The sequence below is a fragment of the Dasypus novemcinctus genome, chromosome 5, assembly GCF_030445035.2.
Source record: "Dasypus novemcinctus isolate mDasNov1 chromosome 5, mDasNov1.1.hap2, whole genome shotgun sequence".
In the NCBI taxonomy this organism is placed as follows: Eukaryota; Metazoa; Chordata; class Mammalia; order Cingulata; family Dasypodidae; genus Dasypus; species Dasypus novemcinctus.
The window spans coordinates 90,112,013-90,129,483 of record NC_080677.1 but is presented as its reverse complement, the minus strand read 5'-3'; the positions used below and the strand labels follow the sequence as shown (position 1 = coordinate 90,129,483).

Here is a 17,471-nt window from a genome sequence, read left to right as displayed (position 1 = left end):
AGCATATCTTGTCAAATAGCCCTTTTGGCTAATTGAGAGAGAGCCTTGGTGTAATTAGCTTTCAGATTTCCCATTTCGGCAAGATACTTTGCTCATCTAATCTTAGGTCTCTGGTCTACCCATTCTTGACTTACCAAGGAGTATATAAAATGCTCTGGACCATGCCAAACCATGATCTCATGCTTTAAGCTACGTTAAGTAGCTTCTGCTGGTTGTGATGCTTCATGATTCTTCTACCTGCCTGGGGACCTTTCTAACTTTTTTTGTTTTGCCCTGTCCTCTGAAGAAATGATGTGACTGTTATTCTTGGTTTACTACCTAGACCTCTGATAACTCTGGTGGTACTGTACTTTATTATCAAGGGTTACATAGTACTCCTAATAATGCCCATACTGAAGCATCTAATAAATTATTGACTTACTGATCATTTCTTTTCTCTGAATACTTAAGAAACAATAAGAACTACTACTTTTGACTTATTTGTTGTGAAAAGGGAAGAACTATTTCATTAAAGAGCTTGTGACAGAGTTTTTGGAAGTTCATGTCTAAGTTCATAATTCTAAGTATAACATATATCAGTGTAGGCAAAATATGCTTCATAGTCTAATGCTGGTCCAGTGTCTGATTTTTGATGTCCTACCTGCAAGGTAGGAATGTTTTTTATATTTTTAATAGTTGAATGAAGACCAAAAGAATAATATTTTGTGGAATATGAACATTTTATGAAATTCAAACTTCCGTGTCTATAAAGTTCAACAGAATGCAGCAATACTCATTGTTTAGTATTGTCTGTAGCTGCTTTCTATCTATGATAGCACAGTTGGAAAGTTGCAATGGAGAAGTATTGCCTGAAATGCTTAAGATTCCTAGCCCCTTATAGAAATGTTTTCTGACCCCTGCTATATATGATGGGTTGGCATGAAACTCTAAAATAAAAAAAACGGCTTGGGATAAGTCTTATCTGTTGAAATAATAAATTATTGAAAGTAAAACTATTACCCTCTAGGCTGAGAAGATACTAATGAAGAAAAAATGAGAAAATATCCAAGGAAACACAGAAGTTACACAAGGATCATTTTACCTAAGAAGTGATAAGCATAGCAAAGGAATAATATAGAAACATAGCACATAGCTGCCAGAATAAATGCTCAAAATGGCCTGAAACAGAAATATATATATATATATATGTCAGAACACTTCAGAATCCTATTTAGGTATGGGGGGATATTAATAAGGGTTATCAGCCCACTATTTGGTGACAATTTTCACCAGACAGCTGAGATGAAACAGAACTTCTAAAATCTTAGGTGGCTTTTATCTTCTCCACCAAAAAGGAATATGTTCAAGGGGAATGGAAATTCAAATAAGGATTAATAAGAAACCAGAGCTTAATAACTACTAAAAGGAAAATAAGTTACTTTAAATAAGTTTAGGTAAACAGGACCCATGAATTATATTTTTCAGGTATTAAAAAAATCTTATGTTATCATAGGACTATAGTTGATAACCTTGTAAGCAGTACAAACAAAAGGAGAGCAGACATAATACATAAGAGGGGCAAATGTCCTTTTATTTTTTAAAGGTAAAAGGATTATAGAAAATAAAGATTAATGAGTTTGACACTACTTCCCAACAGAATTCTAGAACAGGTTATTAAACAGATGGCTTGTGAGCACTTAAAAACAAAAAACCCTGCCATGAATTTGTTAAAAATAAGCCATGCCAAACCTTGCTTCCTTTTCTAACATTGTTATTAGATGAGTGGATCAGAGAAATGCCTTAGCTGTACAATATCTGGACCAAGTCAAGTATGGAGAACATCTTTTGTGGCCAACTTGGGGTAAGTCCACGTATTGGTTGTGTAACTTTGGTTAAGTTTCTTAACATCTGGGATGAGAGACAAATTCCATGGGTCTCTTTCATTTCTGCATGTCTTGTGAGCAAAGGCACTGGCAACTTTTGTTCTGGACTGCTTTTGCATGGATGTTTGTATGGAAAACGTCCTTGGAAGAAAGAGATAGTTCTCCTTCTGGAACAAAGAGCAGGTTTGTCTACAGCCCATTATAAAAGATTGGGTTCCTAAACTTTGGGGTCCTTAGCTGTGACACAACCCACTGAGTGTGCAGTAAGAATCTGAGCCCCTCTATGGAACTTCTGTGGGGTTTGCAAGTCAAGGGGAACCAAATTAAAACATGAAGCTCATGCTGCTTGCTGTGCTGTAAGTAATAAAGCCCTTTATCTCTGACCCAGGAGTCCTGTATCTTCTATCATCACTCATGAAACAGTGATAGGCAAGTAAAATAAAATCTCAGACCTTAATTAAAACATTTTTTTATATGTTAAAAAACTTACATTACATAAATGTCACACCAAAAATATAGCAATTCCCATTTGCCCACTCCCCACACCTCCCACATCCTCCCACATAACAATATCCCTGACCAGTGTGGTACATTCATTGCAATTGATAAATGCATCCTTGAGGCATTGCCACTGAGCATGGACCACAGTTCACAGTGTAGTCTACACCATCTCCCACAAAATTCTGCATGTTTTAGGAAGATATAAAATGGCCTATATCAGTCATTGCAACGTCATTCAGAATGATTCCCAGGTCGCAAAAAAGTCCCCTATTATACCCGTTTCCCTCCCCCTGTGCCCAGAACCTCCAGTGGCCAATGCCTTCATATCAATGCTGTAATTTCTTCCATTGCTAGAATCACAATAAGTCAGACATTTCTTAACTCTTGACATTCTGTTTGTCATTCATAATATGGGAAAAATAACACTACCTTCTTATAAGTATTATGAGGATTAAATGAATTAATATATATAAAGTGCTTAGAAAACAACTACTTAAACAAACCGCTCAAAAAAGTTAGCCATTATTATAATGATTATTATGATTATTTTCAAATGTATATTGGAAGCTAAATAATCACACCCAAAAGATTAATGGCAATTTAAGGGGTCCACTGTCACTAGATATAGAAGGGGCTCTATTGTTAATCCTGCTCTGTTTGGTATTTTCATAAATAATTGAGTATAGATATAAAATGTATTAATCTAAATTATGGTGACACAACTGCTAACATATATAACAGAATCAGGATTTTTTAAAAATCTTATGCTGAATACCTGAATTAAAATAACACAAATTTAAAGAGATAAAGACCTGTTTTTAAAATAAACTATAAAAAGTACATATTAATTGCAATTCATATTAAAAATGCAGTTCAAGTAACAATGTAACATTATTACAAAAAATAAATTTTCTTCTAGGTTGGAGTTCTGAGTATGGTGTTTAACTATGGGTACAACATTTTAAAGGGAAACATCAGCAAATAGACACATTGCATAACCAGAGAGTGATCAGAACAGTGATGGGAAAAATAAATCTATATAGTATACCAGGAATTAGTGAAGAAACTTGACTTCTTTTGCTTTAGAAAGAAAAGATTTGTAGGGATGGAAAACTTTCCAGACATCTGAAAGGTTATTTATGTGAAATATTCTGTGTAAATCCAAAGTTACAGAGCTAGAAATAATGGCTATCTAATTGATTCCAATTCAATGTAAGGAAGAATTTTCTATTGATTACATTTTTCCAAATGTGGATGTTATGATAACTAGCTCCTCATTCATAGAAGTTTTTAAAGCAACTAGCCAGGACAGTGGAGATGAGGATTCTTCCTTCACATATAGATGTTTTTACACTGTTCTCCATAAAAAGCCAACCCACAGAAAATTTCTCCAAACCTCTTGCCTATTTTCACTCTTTTCTTGCCTCCCTCAGTTTCTATTCCAACTCAGCCTAATCCCTTCAAACTGGCAATTTGTTCTTAGCAGTTCACCTTTTTTAAAAAATTGTAGTAACCACTGCAATGCACTTTAAATGCAGTGCATTTGAACCAAATTCAAGTACACAATTCGGTAGTATTAATTATATTCAAATGCAGTGATACTATCACCAATATTCTTTGCCCCTCCTTTTTCATCATCTCAAACAGAAAACTTCTCACCCACCTTTCTGATTTGTGTCTCAGATTACTCTCTTTTCATATACTCAAGCTCACAGGCAATTTGACAGAGGGTCCGGGATGGCAAACTCCAGCCCCATCTTCCTATGGTTTAGAAGGGACATTAGAAAATTAATTTCACAATCTCAAAGACCCCTTTTAACTCTAGGATTCTTGGATACTTTAAAGGAAAAAAAAAACATTTTTACTTGTTTTTCCATTTACATAATCAAGAAATTATTAGGTGTCCAGTGATTGAAGATCAAATAAATAAGTCAATGAATCAATGAGCGCACATTATTAAACACTTGAATACGCTTTTTTATTCTGTAAGAACTAGCAAACAATGGGTCTTACATCTTTCAACCAGTCAAACAAATGATAAAGAGTGAAAAGGCATGAAAAAAAAAAAAACACCTGTGGGAACAAGGAAAGCAAGTAAACCAAAATAAAATTTCAGGCCGTATTAAAATACATTTGAATGAAAAGTGAGAGAAAAATTCTAAGTTCTCTAAGAAATTGTGACAGCAACAATAAACTATACAAGTTTGCGTAGGCAAAACTGTTATACACCATAATATAAATGAATTGCAAATGTACTATGCTAAGTGAAAGAACTCTGACTAAAAAGGATACATATTGTTGACCGAAAAGGCTACATATTAATTCATTCCATTTATATGACATATTGAAAAGACAAAACTACAGGGACAGAAAACAGAAAACAGATCAGTGATTACCAAGCACTGGAGAGTATGAGTAAGGGTTGACAAAAATGGACTTGAAAGAATTTCAGGGGGTGGCAGATCTGTTATATATCTTAATTGTGCTGGTAGTTACACAACTGAATATGTCTGGCAAAATATAAAGAACCGAACATTAAAAAGAGTAAAATTTACTGCATATACATTTATATTTAATAAAAGTAGACAAAATTAAAGAGTTTAACACAACTTTGTAAAAGATGAGTAGTTACAATATAGTTTATATCATTTAAACATCACAATAAAAAATATTTTGAGATAGAATATTACGAAAATCATTCCCACAGCACAGTACTCAAGATTGTTTTTTAAAATTAAATGTAAAATATGAAACCAAATAGTTCTAAGTAATCACATGTATTTTCACTCTCTCATAAATGTCTAACACTTAACAATAAAATTTACCATTCATACTCTTTTAAATATCCCATATAGAAATATAATTTTAATAATAAAAAATAACATTAAATATTTTTATTATTTATGTATTTTGTATTTTGTTGCCATATATCTTTATTATTATTGTACATTTGTATTTAACATTTGATCTTATATACATAAACAAGTTGTCCCTCAAAAACCTAAAAAAAAAAACCTGATAATAATAATGTTCCTTTAATGTATAATACAAGGAAGCATATTTTATAGTTTCACATTGTTTCAGCCTAGTGGGACTGAGATGTTTTCAGGACACAATTAGAAGGATACCAAAGAGATTAGGTATATAAAATCTATAAGAATTAGAAACAACAAATTGCATTGCCTTTCTTATGCTTGTAGAATACTTAAAGCAATATATATGTAGGTCTAAGGATAGGTTGAAATTATTGAAAATGGCAAAGAAGCAAAGAATCAGAAATAATATGAGGATAATGTAAAAGCATACTTTTCTGGAAATAAACAATTATAAAGTGTACAAGAAAATACAGTTTTAAAAATCATCTTACTTTGGACAATACAAAATCAGGCTGTCAAGTGAATTTTTAGTCACAGGAATATACATTCTCTAAAACAAAGTAAAATATATTAAAATACGAATATTCAGAAGCTTACATCCATTGCCCTAAAAACTACTACAACTAATAATTCCCTACCTTTTGAGAAGCAAGAATACTTGCTCCTCTCCTTGATTATGCTGAATCTGCATAGCAGGATGATTGTCACAATACAGCAGATAAGGAAAGAAAAGATCACACTTCCCATCGAAGTACACTTCATTACTTCATTGGATATGCACACTTGGCATGATTATGTGCATCACATGAATGAAGGTGAGACAGAGAAGAAACTAACTGAATGAGGCTCTAAAAGTTTTGTTAGCAGTTCCCAGGGGAAAAAGAAAGATGTCTCAAGACTATACTATATGGTATGCTATATTCAAACCCCAATGCCCTCCCTTTCAGCCAAACTATGGCAAAGATAAGCAATATTCCTATAGTTGGAATTATGTTTCTTTTTTTCTTCTTTTAATTTTGTATTATGGTAACATATATATACCATTCAAAATTTCCCATTTAACTACTTTCAAGCATACAATTTATAGACTAGACCATGTACAATTCATAGACTGGACCAACATTTAATATGGTTTATAAAAATGAATGTATATTAAGTCCATTAAGAAGTGGAGTTCTAATTTTAAGACAAAGTTTATCAGAGTTTATCCAAATCTACACTTTATTTCTGGATTGGTGCCGCCAACAGCTAAATATATGAATAAGCTAGGACCAAGACAAAATTGTGAAGAAATTAATATTTATTGAATATTAGTGACATAACATTCAGGGCTGAGACCACCAAGTGGTTATTTATGTTTCCTAATCCAAAAGTGATCAACTGCACTTGAACTCTACCTTCTCTCCTTGTTTCAACATTCTCATTAAATCAGGGGAGGCTCCATTCTGACAAAGGATGAGGGGGGTGAAATGAAGATGCCTAGTGGGCTAAAACAACTGGAAAACAAATAAAAAACAAGGAACACCCCACAAGGTTTTTATATGTATGTATGTATGTATTTTAGGAGGCACCGGGAATTGAACCTAAGACCTCTTACAAGGGAAACGGACACTCACCCACTGACCTACACCCGGTCCCCAAAACCTCTTGAATTTTAAGTTATTTATGGCAATTTTTGTTTAATTGATTTTATTTTAGGAAGTGTCTTTTCCCCATTTATTCTTATTCATATGTTTATGTGGTAGTAAGGGGAGAGTATTCATAGCTTCAAATCTGATTCCAAGTATTTCATGGAATGATTTTAGTTGAAAGTAGCCTAAAAGCTAATTAAGGATCTTTTTAATCTTGGGGGACAAGACTCACCCAATATCATACAACAGTTATAGGCAGACTTAGTATCAGAGTGGAGGTCACGTGGCACTTAACATGGAACTCTGAATAAACCAAGCTGACTATTATACTCTCTGGGATAATAATTAAACACTCTCCAGAAGAATTAATAATCTTCATTCACACCCTAATATACATTATTATTTCAAAAATCCTTTAATATGAAAACTTCCTACTTGGAACAATGAAAGGAGAATGCAAAGGGACTTGGAACAGTCAGATGGCAACAAGGAGGATGCTGGATATATAAGCAGAATGCAAGAGGGGCAAATGGTGTGAGTTAATGAGAAAAACAAAAACCAAACATGGGTGTAGGAAGGGGAGAAGGAGAATTATGCGTTAAAACCGCTCTTGGCTTCACTTCAGTTTCCCAAGGGTCACATAGTTATTGGTGATGTAAAAAGATACGAGGACTATTTTGAAGATCTCACAATTCAGTGTAGAGAAAGTAAGAGGAAAAGAGAAAAATGAGAAGAAATAGGCCAAGAAGAGAGATCTCCTTCTTTATTATCAATATAAGAGATTATAGATTCCTTTCCTTATTCTCAGGACATTTAGAATAAAATTGCTGAGCAAGTTAGTGCAAATTTTAAATATGTAGAAACTAATTATGTGAGCAGGATAGCTACAAGATCTTGATTTTATTAGGAGATATTTGTGTAGATCTTTGTATGGCATCATACGAAAAGTTTTATCATTTATTTATGCCTTAATTATAAGTATCTGAAAGCAATTTAAGCAAGTTAAGGTAGGATTTTAAATTTGGAGAGCTGGACTTTTCATGAAATCAATCACTTAACCTCAGTCTGCTCTGTTTAAGGATAGATACTAGAAGAAAAAGAAAATAGAAATCATAAACTTATGATATGTTCCAATGCCAAAAAAAAACAAAAACAAAAAGAAAGCCATCTACATGTAGTGACAAATATAAGGGTTTTCAGAAGAGAACTTGTCTTCAACTATTTCCCTCCACCTTTTCCCACAAAGAAAATCCCAGAAATAGTTTGACCATGTTGTATTTATAGCACAGCTATTAGATATACTATTTAAGCCATTTATGCTAAGGTATACTGATATATATGATTGAATGTCAGTTTAACCTGTGCTAAATATTCTTAGATTGAAACACTCAACTATTGAGAGTTGTTTAATAGCATAAGTATCCACTCACAACATCCAAAAGTTAAATGCTATATTGTTTCTCAGAAAATTAAAAAATGGTTAGAGGAAATTAATTTAATGTATACATCCTTGTGATGAAGAAAAAGTTATGTAATGATACAGAGAGAAGTAATTTCTTCGGCCTCTAATGAGTCAATAATTCCTCCAGGCAATATTTATTTATAAAACTCTTAGCAGTGCCAGGCAACTCTTCGAGGCATTGAGCTACAATAGTGAACAAAACAAATTCCTTGACTTCATGGAATATCCATTATCATTTAGGCAACAGATAATAAACAACTTTTTGAAATATCACTTGATGATACTGCTATGGAGCAAAATATATATGGTAAAGGCAACAGAGTGTGATGGATGAGGCTTTGCTATTTTATATAGATTGGTTGGAGAAGTCCTCTCTAATAAGGATATATTTGAGCAGAGACCTGAAGTTGGTGAAGACGTGACAAAATCTAAGGGTAGAGCATTCCAGACCGAGAGAATAGTGTGAATAAAAGCTCTGAGTTGGAAATCAGCTGATCCTGTGTAGTGGAATATGAAAAAGGACAATCTGTCTAGAGTGAAGTGAATGAGAAAAAAATGCTAGGACATGTCAGATAGTACAAGTCAAATAAAATGAACTTAGGTCAGTTCTCTGTCTTTTATTCTGAGAGAGATAAGAATCTATTGGAAGGTTTTAAATTTAAAAAGTGACACAATCAGACATATTGTGTAAAGATAATTCTGTTGTGTGGAGAACAAGGTGTAGTACCACAAAGGGGAAGAAGGTAAAAGAACTAAGTGGGTGCGCTAAATAGTTCAATGAGAAATGATAGTATATGCGACCAGTTTGGCAACAGTGGTTATAGTGACTACACATACGGAACAAAGAAATTTTTTTGTTGAGCTAAACTAATGGCAGGCTGAGCAAGGGAAAGAATTGAAGAATATAAAGGAAATGAGGAGTTAGCTACAGTCATACAGATATAGATCTGCCAAATCCTGGAACATAAATTTGGGTGAAGTAATAGTGAGGAATAGTTCTTAAAGATGTTGGGGATCTTCTTTATTAAATGAGATGATTCTATGACAGTCTACATATGCTAAGATGTTAGGATATATGTATTAGTGCACTGTAAGTTTCTCCTTACTCTCTGCCAGTGAGAGATTTTATAAATGCTTTCCCAAGAATGTCTAGCACTGATTTCTTTCCTGTACCTTAAAATATACTTCAAAAAGTTTTTTAAGGTCAAAAGAAGTTGGAAAAAAGATGTCTGTAGTTGTATGTACCAAAATGATGCAAAAATAAAATAATGCCAAAAAAAAAAAACTCTCACAAAAAAATACTACCATATATAGATCAAAAGTTGAGAAAAGAAACAAATGCCATGAAAAGTAAGTTGTTCTAGTAGCAGCTTTCATTGGAGGGATTCAAAGTTAATTTCCTTAACTTACTGAAAAGTTTTTAAAAGTATGACATTCTAATGGTATAATCTTTTAGGCTTGTGTTAGACAACATTTAAAAAGGAAACACTTAAATCTTAAATAAATTTTAAATCAACATTATCTTCTACAAAGTATATTTCAAGCCTTCCAAGATAGAAATTGGAGGAAATTGAGGAACACTAATAAGCCAAAAATGAAGAGAGCTTTTAAACCCACCAGGAATTCATTTGCTTCATAGCAATGTGCTTTTTCAACATTTAAATTATATTCACTATTGCTAGTGAAAATAATTTGCCACAGTAGAATGAATGAAGATGTCAGTTCCATATAATATATTTATCCATTTAATGGATGAAATGGATTAAATTATATTCTAGATACCCCTGATGGATAGAAGGAAATGGAAAGTGTACAACTTATTGGTGAGTTGAATTCAAACACTAGTTGAATATAGGCCCAGGAATACATATTTCCAATATCAAGGAATTAAAAAGTTTAAACCTGGGTCTCCATAGAATGATTTATAGAGAAAATGCACTTTAATACTTTTAGATAAATACTTTTAGATAAATGGAGATAATGAACAAATACAAGTCAACTTAGAGAAAATAAACGAAGTTCACAAATATAAAATGAGAAACTATTAGGATTCAAAGTGAATCATAAACTGTTGATCATGAAAATATGTCGCTTTAAAAATGAAATGTGGATTATAATAGTATACCTTACTTTAGAGCACAGATATATTCTGCTGACTGCTAAGCAAATCTGTTTAATTAAACACAGTCTTAGGCATTCCAATTATAAAGTTGAGGTTATGCTCTTAAAAATTATTAGACCAACATTTAATATCACTTTTGAGATAACAAATTATTGAAGCAGCTTCTTAAAGAAAACTCATTTTTATGAATACTACTATTGAAAATAAGTCATTGCATACAAATTCAAAGATGCCAGGTTTATTTTTGTTGTAATAATAATAGTGCTGGAACATAATAAATCTAAATCTTCTCTGAAGACACCCAGCCAATATCTCAATGTTGTAACATTTAACCTCCTAGCTAGTCATAATATTTTCTTACATTTCACCAGTTACTCTGTCATTTTTGTTAGTTTTGTCTGGACACTTTGGGGCAGGGGGGTAGATAAATACACTGAGCAGAGCAAAAGAGCATATTTAGAGATATATATACACAAAAATAGATACATAACAAGGATAATGGCAAGGCAGAAATAAATAAATAAGTGGAAGTATCCATTTGTTTTAACAGACAAGAATATCTGCAAGGCAGGAATATTCTACAGGAAATAATATTCTATAATATGAATGTTTATATAACTCACTAATAATGAATTTCCACAAAACCAATGAGACATTAAAAAAAAGAGAGTAATGGTATTTTTAGACAGCCCTCCTAACTACTAGAACTACTATGCTTAATTAAGACAGAAAAAAACGCAAATAGTTATGGGGTCCAATCTGAGGTTTTGCAAAACAAATGTAGATCCTAAAGGTTTGGAGTAGCTCCATAAGAAAGCAATGAAGTGACCTCAGCATAATTAAAGAAAAAAACAAAACAAAACAAAAGAACTTAAGTTATTTTACTTGATTAAGACTACAGATATGATATTACTTAAGTCCAGTAAATAGTTGGAGCTAAGAAAATGTTTCTTATTTCATCTGAAGAAAGAACAGATTTATAAGTAAACTAAGTTTATGAAATTGTAATTAGGAATTAGATGATCTGCAGACTGTGAACACTGGAACATATATAAAGAAAGTTTCAAGCACCTTCATTGCCTTTTCAGAAGCCTTAAGTATATAAACAACAGTCTTTCTAGTTTGGATTTGATCAGCTTTGATTGAATTGCATGAATTAAGGGCTAATAACTGAAGTTCCTTTAACAAACTATGCAAATCATAAGACAGCAGGCCTAACTTACAAAATAGACTTTTCTTTTTTTTTAAAATCAAAGGGCAAGTAATCTGGGTATTGTTTAAAGCATGTTAGGTCCTATCTACCACCTATTAAAAAATTCAGGGGAAAAAAAAATCAGTTTAAGCATGCCAGAAACTAGTCTTCAGTAATTGTAATGGAATTAATATTATTTCTGAAGTCAACTGTGATTTGTAATTTTGTCTATTACCAATCATATCAAGAGAACTTCTTGATGACCTTAGTCCTTAATCACTTTCTCTTCTTACAAATCAATGGTCTCTTTCTGATTTAACTCAAAGAGGGAGAAAATACAGGAAGACTTCCATCAGTCAGTTTCCCATCAGCATTATAATATAGATGATCTAACGTGAGACTGTCAACAAAGAAATAGATAAGGGTGATGAGGCAGAACCACTATAAATCCTTAAGCTCTCAAAAATAATATCCCTTTTATGTAATTAAGTTCTGTATCTCTTACATCTTCTTTTGAAATAAAAATGTCTGGTAAATTTGTCTGGCTACATTCATTGTACTGTCATTTACCCTATTCATCTCAAGCAAATCTTGTAGTTATTTTCACATATTTAAATATGCTTTTCATAAACTACAATATAAAAAGCTATGAAAAGAGAGCCCTTTTGTGTTTTTGAATTTTTGCTTATACAAAGTAAATATAACTTTTCATTACAGGTTATCTGTAAACATGGTGTCTCTTTCCTATTTTTATGGTGTGCCACAAACAACAATTTTCCCCCTATTTAGGTTTCTAGAAAATGCACAAGGATTTACTTTACTTTTTTTAAGCAAAACTTTTGCATTATCATCCATGAAAAGAAATAAAACTTCAAGAACAGTTTACTCAAATACAATCATTTAAAAAATCTATTAATATCATAATGAAATTAAAGCTTCTTTCTACTCCAGATTATGTAGTCTATGAAAAACAACATTCAATTCTAGAATTTCCATCATTCTGAATTCCAAAATATAAGTTGAAGAATTTTGAAAAAAGAATGATAAATAGTTCATAATTGTTAATTATATTTTCTCCCCTCGACTGCTCTATTTATTCTAGTATCCACTGTAGTTTAATGGTAGCATTTTAATAGTCTACATATAAAAAGAAAGTAGTTACCTTGTCCTTATATTTAAATTGAATGCTAAAAAAAAAATTTCCTTAAAAATCCTTGTACTTAAAAGTGAACTTTAAAGGTTATCTATTTTTATTGACTGTCCTCTCTTACCTTCAGGGACATAGCAGCAGGTTTCTAGTCTTCTCTTTAAGAGTTAGTAACTTAATCACAATTAGGCATTTCTTTCACTTAACTTTTGGTAACAATAAAACAGTGAGTTCTTTAAGAAGTATTGAGCTGAGCAACTACTGAACATGAGTCCAGGTAAGTAAAAGAAATAAAAGAAAGAAAGAAAAAGGAAGGAAAAGAAAAGAAGAGAAAAGGAAACAAAAGGACTTTTAAAAGCTCTAACGCTGAAATGATATTTTATGATCATAATGATCATATTGACTATAACTCCATAGTCACTCTACTAATGTATATAATAAATAGATCAAAATACTAAAGTTTGTGTTTAGAGCATTAAACAAATACATTTAAAACTTGTGTTTAACAACATTAACAAAAACATTTTAAAATTCCAGTACATTGAGAGAAAACAGCTTATCCATAACTCATAGAGACAGAAAAGATAAACAGGCCCCTTGACAACATAAAACCTTTCCCGAGTTAGGCCACAACGCAAACTTCGAGATGAAAATATCTGAAAGCTCATCTTTACCTCAATTTTGACCTCTAACACAGGCTTGCAATAAAACACACTCCTTCTGTCTCCACTGCTACCTAACCAAACGGAGTTAGGAGAACGTGCAAAGATGTGCCTTCCAGGCAAACTTTTGTTTTTCTAAAAGTAAATCTCTCCTAATACTTCCAGGTGGAAAACGTCCTCTTCAGCTACTTGACACCTGGGTGTCACTTTCTCCCTCGGCTTACCTGCTACTATTTTTACTATTCTTCCAAGCAGACTCTGGGCTTGTTGAGGAGGTAGCTCTTTAAGCACTGCCGAATCCATGATGACTATTTATGTGTACACCTTACACATTCCCACAGCCTTTCACAGGCCCTTCTTCCTCATGCCGGTTCTGAGACCTCGCCCAGGTCACTTCGCTCACCTCACGTCGCGAATGGCTCCCCACCTGGGAGCAAACAGTACTCTAGGAATAATCCTCAAGATCAAGAAACTGTCTGGATTTCACAACATGTGGTGAGAGAAAATGTGTAGGGCGGAATACACGATTATTACAGAGAGCAGCTGTCCACTAAGTGGCTTCAATCTGTTGGCTACAAAGCTAAATAAACAAATACACAGATGGGTCTAGTTCCTTGGGGATTCCGGATTCCGAGGAGCCTCTAAGACCGTGTCCTGTTCGGCCTCCCTTGACTCATCCTTAGGCAAAACATGAACTAGTTCCGCTTTCCAAATGCCCCAGACCTGCAAGTGTCTTTGCACTCAGGTTCCTTCGAATAAAAGTGTTACCCTGTGTGCCAGGTGCCCTGAGAGACTTACGAAGTTAAAGATCTCACAAAATCTGAAGATACTAAGGCAACTTTTCCTCCCTGCTCTCGAGAGGCCCAAACACCCACAGCAAATGAGGGTGGACAAAGCCAATCACACCGCTCTCCGGGTGTCAGGGCGCGTTCTGACCTACCCGGTGCTGAGAGGCGCGCGGGGTTGGCGGGGGCGCGGCGGACGCGCGCGGCCACCCAGCGGGTCTGGCCCGCTTTGCCGCAGCACGTGCGCCTCCCGGAGCGCTAAGGGGCGTTGGGTCCCGTGCTCAGCAAAGGTCAGAGTCCACCCAGCGGTGCTGCTCGCCGTACAACTCGCCCGGGGCCACCGAAAATTTACAGGTAAAAGCCAACCGAGAAGCCCTCCTTGTCTCCGAAAGGTGTTTGCGCCCCTTCCCACAGCTCAACCCGCCCCTCCCCCCCCGCGAAGAATGGCGCAATTTCACTCCACACGCACCCATAAAAGAGTGAGCAGTTAGGTGACCTTTCCAAAGCAGAATAAAATTAAAATCGGGATAGATCCCGGGTGAAGCGGTCGCGCTAACGCGTGGACAGAGGAAAGAGAGTGATCAGGGCAGCAGTTGAGATGTTTGATTATCCCGAAACGTCACTAGGGGCCAGGAGTTTCTTCACTCCAAAAACAGGAGCGTCTTTTCACCTCTCTTGTTCCCAGAGTACTTCTAAAATGAAGAGCTGAAGTGCCTAACTTAAAAACGAGAAGCGTGCACTTGACCAGTTGAGTAAATAAAGGTCAGCAGTTGGATCAATAAAGTGTGAGCTTCTAAACACCAGATGTTTTACTGTTGTTTCTCTTCCCGGGGGGAGCAAGGGGGAAGCGAAGAGGAGGAAGAGACAATAAACTATTAAAAACACCAAAACAACAGGGTAAGCAAACACATCTGGTGTTTCGACACACATTTTCCTCCAGCCGCTGTCTTTCCGGACGAGGCAACATTTTGCATATTAAAAACTAAAATTCATCCATAAGCCCCCACCAATCGCCCCTCTCTCGACTCCCCCTGCCCCCTTCACAAAGCAAAATGAAAAAGAACAACAAGTGGTGATGTTGGGTCTGAAACGAGACCCCGACGCCGGGCCAAAATTTGACACATGTCACACTCGCCCGATCGCGTGGAGCACAGCCACTGGGGCGAAACTTTGCCGCCGCCACCGCGGGAGAGCGGAGCGGAGTAAAGTCTCAGCCCAGCCGGGCCTGGGGGTGGCTGGGACCGGGCGGGGCGCGGAGGTGCAGCGCTCCAGAGTGAGGGCGAAGAAACTTACCGCGACCGGGAACGCCGTGGGCAGCGTCCCGGGAGGTGGCACCCGTGCCGCCAAGGCAGATGCCCCCAAAGAACACACCCACGCGCCGAGTCCCCACAGCTGCTGCTGCGAGAGCGGGGCGCGCCGGGGCGGGGGCGTGGGGGGAGCGCAGAAAGCTGCAGCCGGCGGACGCGGCCGCCGCATAAATAACCGGGACTGGCGCTCGCTGGCGGGTGGCGGGTGGCGCGGGGCTCTAGCCGGGGCGCAGCGGCCGCCGCGGAGCTGCACCCGCCGGCGTGTCTCGCGCTTTCTCGGAGGCTCACGCTGTCTCGCGCTGGCGCTCCCCCCACCCGGATCTGTGTGTGTGCCTGTATGTGTGTATGTGTGTGCGTATGTGTATGTGCGCTGGCGGGTGCGCGCACTCAGCCGCGCGCGCGTGTTGTTGGCAATGCAAACTATACACACGCTGCGCGCGGAGCCGCCTCTCCTCCGAGGGGCGGGGTGGGGGAAGGGACGCCGCAGAGGATTCTCAAGTGTTGCTGTGCCATTTTTTGTTTTGTTTTACTTTCTGTTGTTATTGTTGTTGTTACTGATCCAAAAAGTGGTTTGGAAACTACTAACTGATCAGCCCGCCTGCCTCTCCCAGCCACCTATCTTCTCCGGTCCCCCAATTTTTTTAAGGGATGGGGAACGCGGGACCCAATGTTGTTTGGCTTTGCAGCGCAGCCTCCTGGCTGACGTCAGGTCCACCTGCTATGTAAACAAGTCGCTGGAGAACTTGTTTGTTCTGCGCGAGATCTTCCCCCACCCCTACCCTTCCCCCACCTCCTGCTCCGCCTCCTCCCGCTCGCCCCAGAAGGCGAGTCTAGGAAGGGGGTGGGGAGGGAGGAAAGAACAAAACCGTATGCTGTATTGGCAGAGCCGAGTTGTGTCTGCTGCTTCTTGGCAGTCCCCAAAGTACCGTCCCCTCAGCAGACGGAGCTGCTGGCAAATGAAACAGGGGATTCCACGTGAAGTGCAGAAAGCCTAGAAGGGATCCAAAACCCTTGGTGCCGGAGAGTTAAAGTACACGGTAGTCAGAAAGGGAAACTCAAGCGTACGTTAAAACGCTCATTAGTTTTTCTTTTCCCGGTGTACGCCTCAGAGGCCTGGATTGGAGAGAAGCCGAGTATCTTTCTCACTCTTCGTTGTTGTCGGGGCTCCTGTCTCACTTGGGCCCCCGAGTTCTTAGGCTTCGCGCCGTCGCTCACCCTGGTCACCGGCTTCAGGCCAGGCTGCGGTGGCGCTGGGCGGAGCTTGGAAGGAAGGGACCGCTGAGTTAGGACTTCTAAGGTCCGAGGCTTTCATGACGGGCCCTATCAGTGACTGAGGGGAGCAAAGTAACCTGAATGAAAGGCAAGAAGAAACTGCCAGAGCCCGCTCTGAGCACACTTCAAAGCCGAGGCGCCTGCGCAGGCGATGCGCGGACCCGGCCTCCAGCACTCGGGTCACCACTCCTGTCGGCAGAGCGCGACCCGCCGGCGGGGCCCCGCGGGACCGAGGGGGATGACAGGGGAAGCGACGAGGGAGGGCAAGGGGGAGCCCCAGATGGAACGCGTGACTGGGGTGGGAGTTCCCTCTGAAGCCCCCACCCCATCGGTAGCCCGTACCCCACGCCAGCCCCTTTCCGCCGTCTCTATCAGCCCCTCCACCGCCCGCGTGACCCTCCACCCTCGTCTTCGCTGAGCGCCGCCGCCTGAGCGCGTCGCCGTGCTCGCAAATCAGTTGCGAAGCGTGCAGATCCGAAAGGCGCTGAAACTTTCCTTCCAATAGTTGCAGCCGGAGGCGGTTGTGAGCGGAGCCTGGCCCCCGACTTCTTTCCAGCCCTGCTCCCCAGAGAAAGAACCGCTAACGTTAAAATCTCCGGTGGTAGGGTGGGGGTGCGGGTGGGGGTATTTAGGGAGACCGGCGACGAGCATA

General features: G+C 37.9%; 1 protein-coding gene across 9 annotated transcripts in view; it reads right to left on the bottom strand.

Annotated features, from left to right (window-relative positions):
* The window catches only part of FOXP2 (forkhead box P2), a 612,807-nt gene extending 596,835 nt beyond the window's left edge, over positions 1-15,972 (bottom strand). For 3 of the 9 annotated variants that reach the window (XM_071215239.1, XM_058297226.2, XM_058297239.2), the window contains exon 1: positions 15,534-15,813. The gene's annotated coding sequence lies outside the window, so the exon portion shown is untranslated. Of the gene's footprint in view, positions 1-15,533 lie in introns of all 9 variants that reach the window. The other 6 variants (XM_058297231.2, XM_071215243.1, XM_058297230.2 and 3 more) reach the window with 6 other exon arrangements.
* Positions 15,973-17,471: the final 1,499 nt, after the last annotated feature.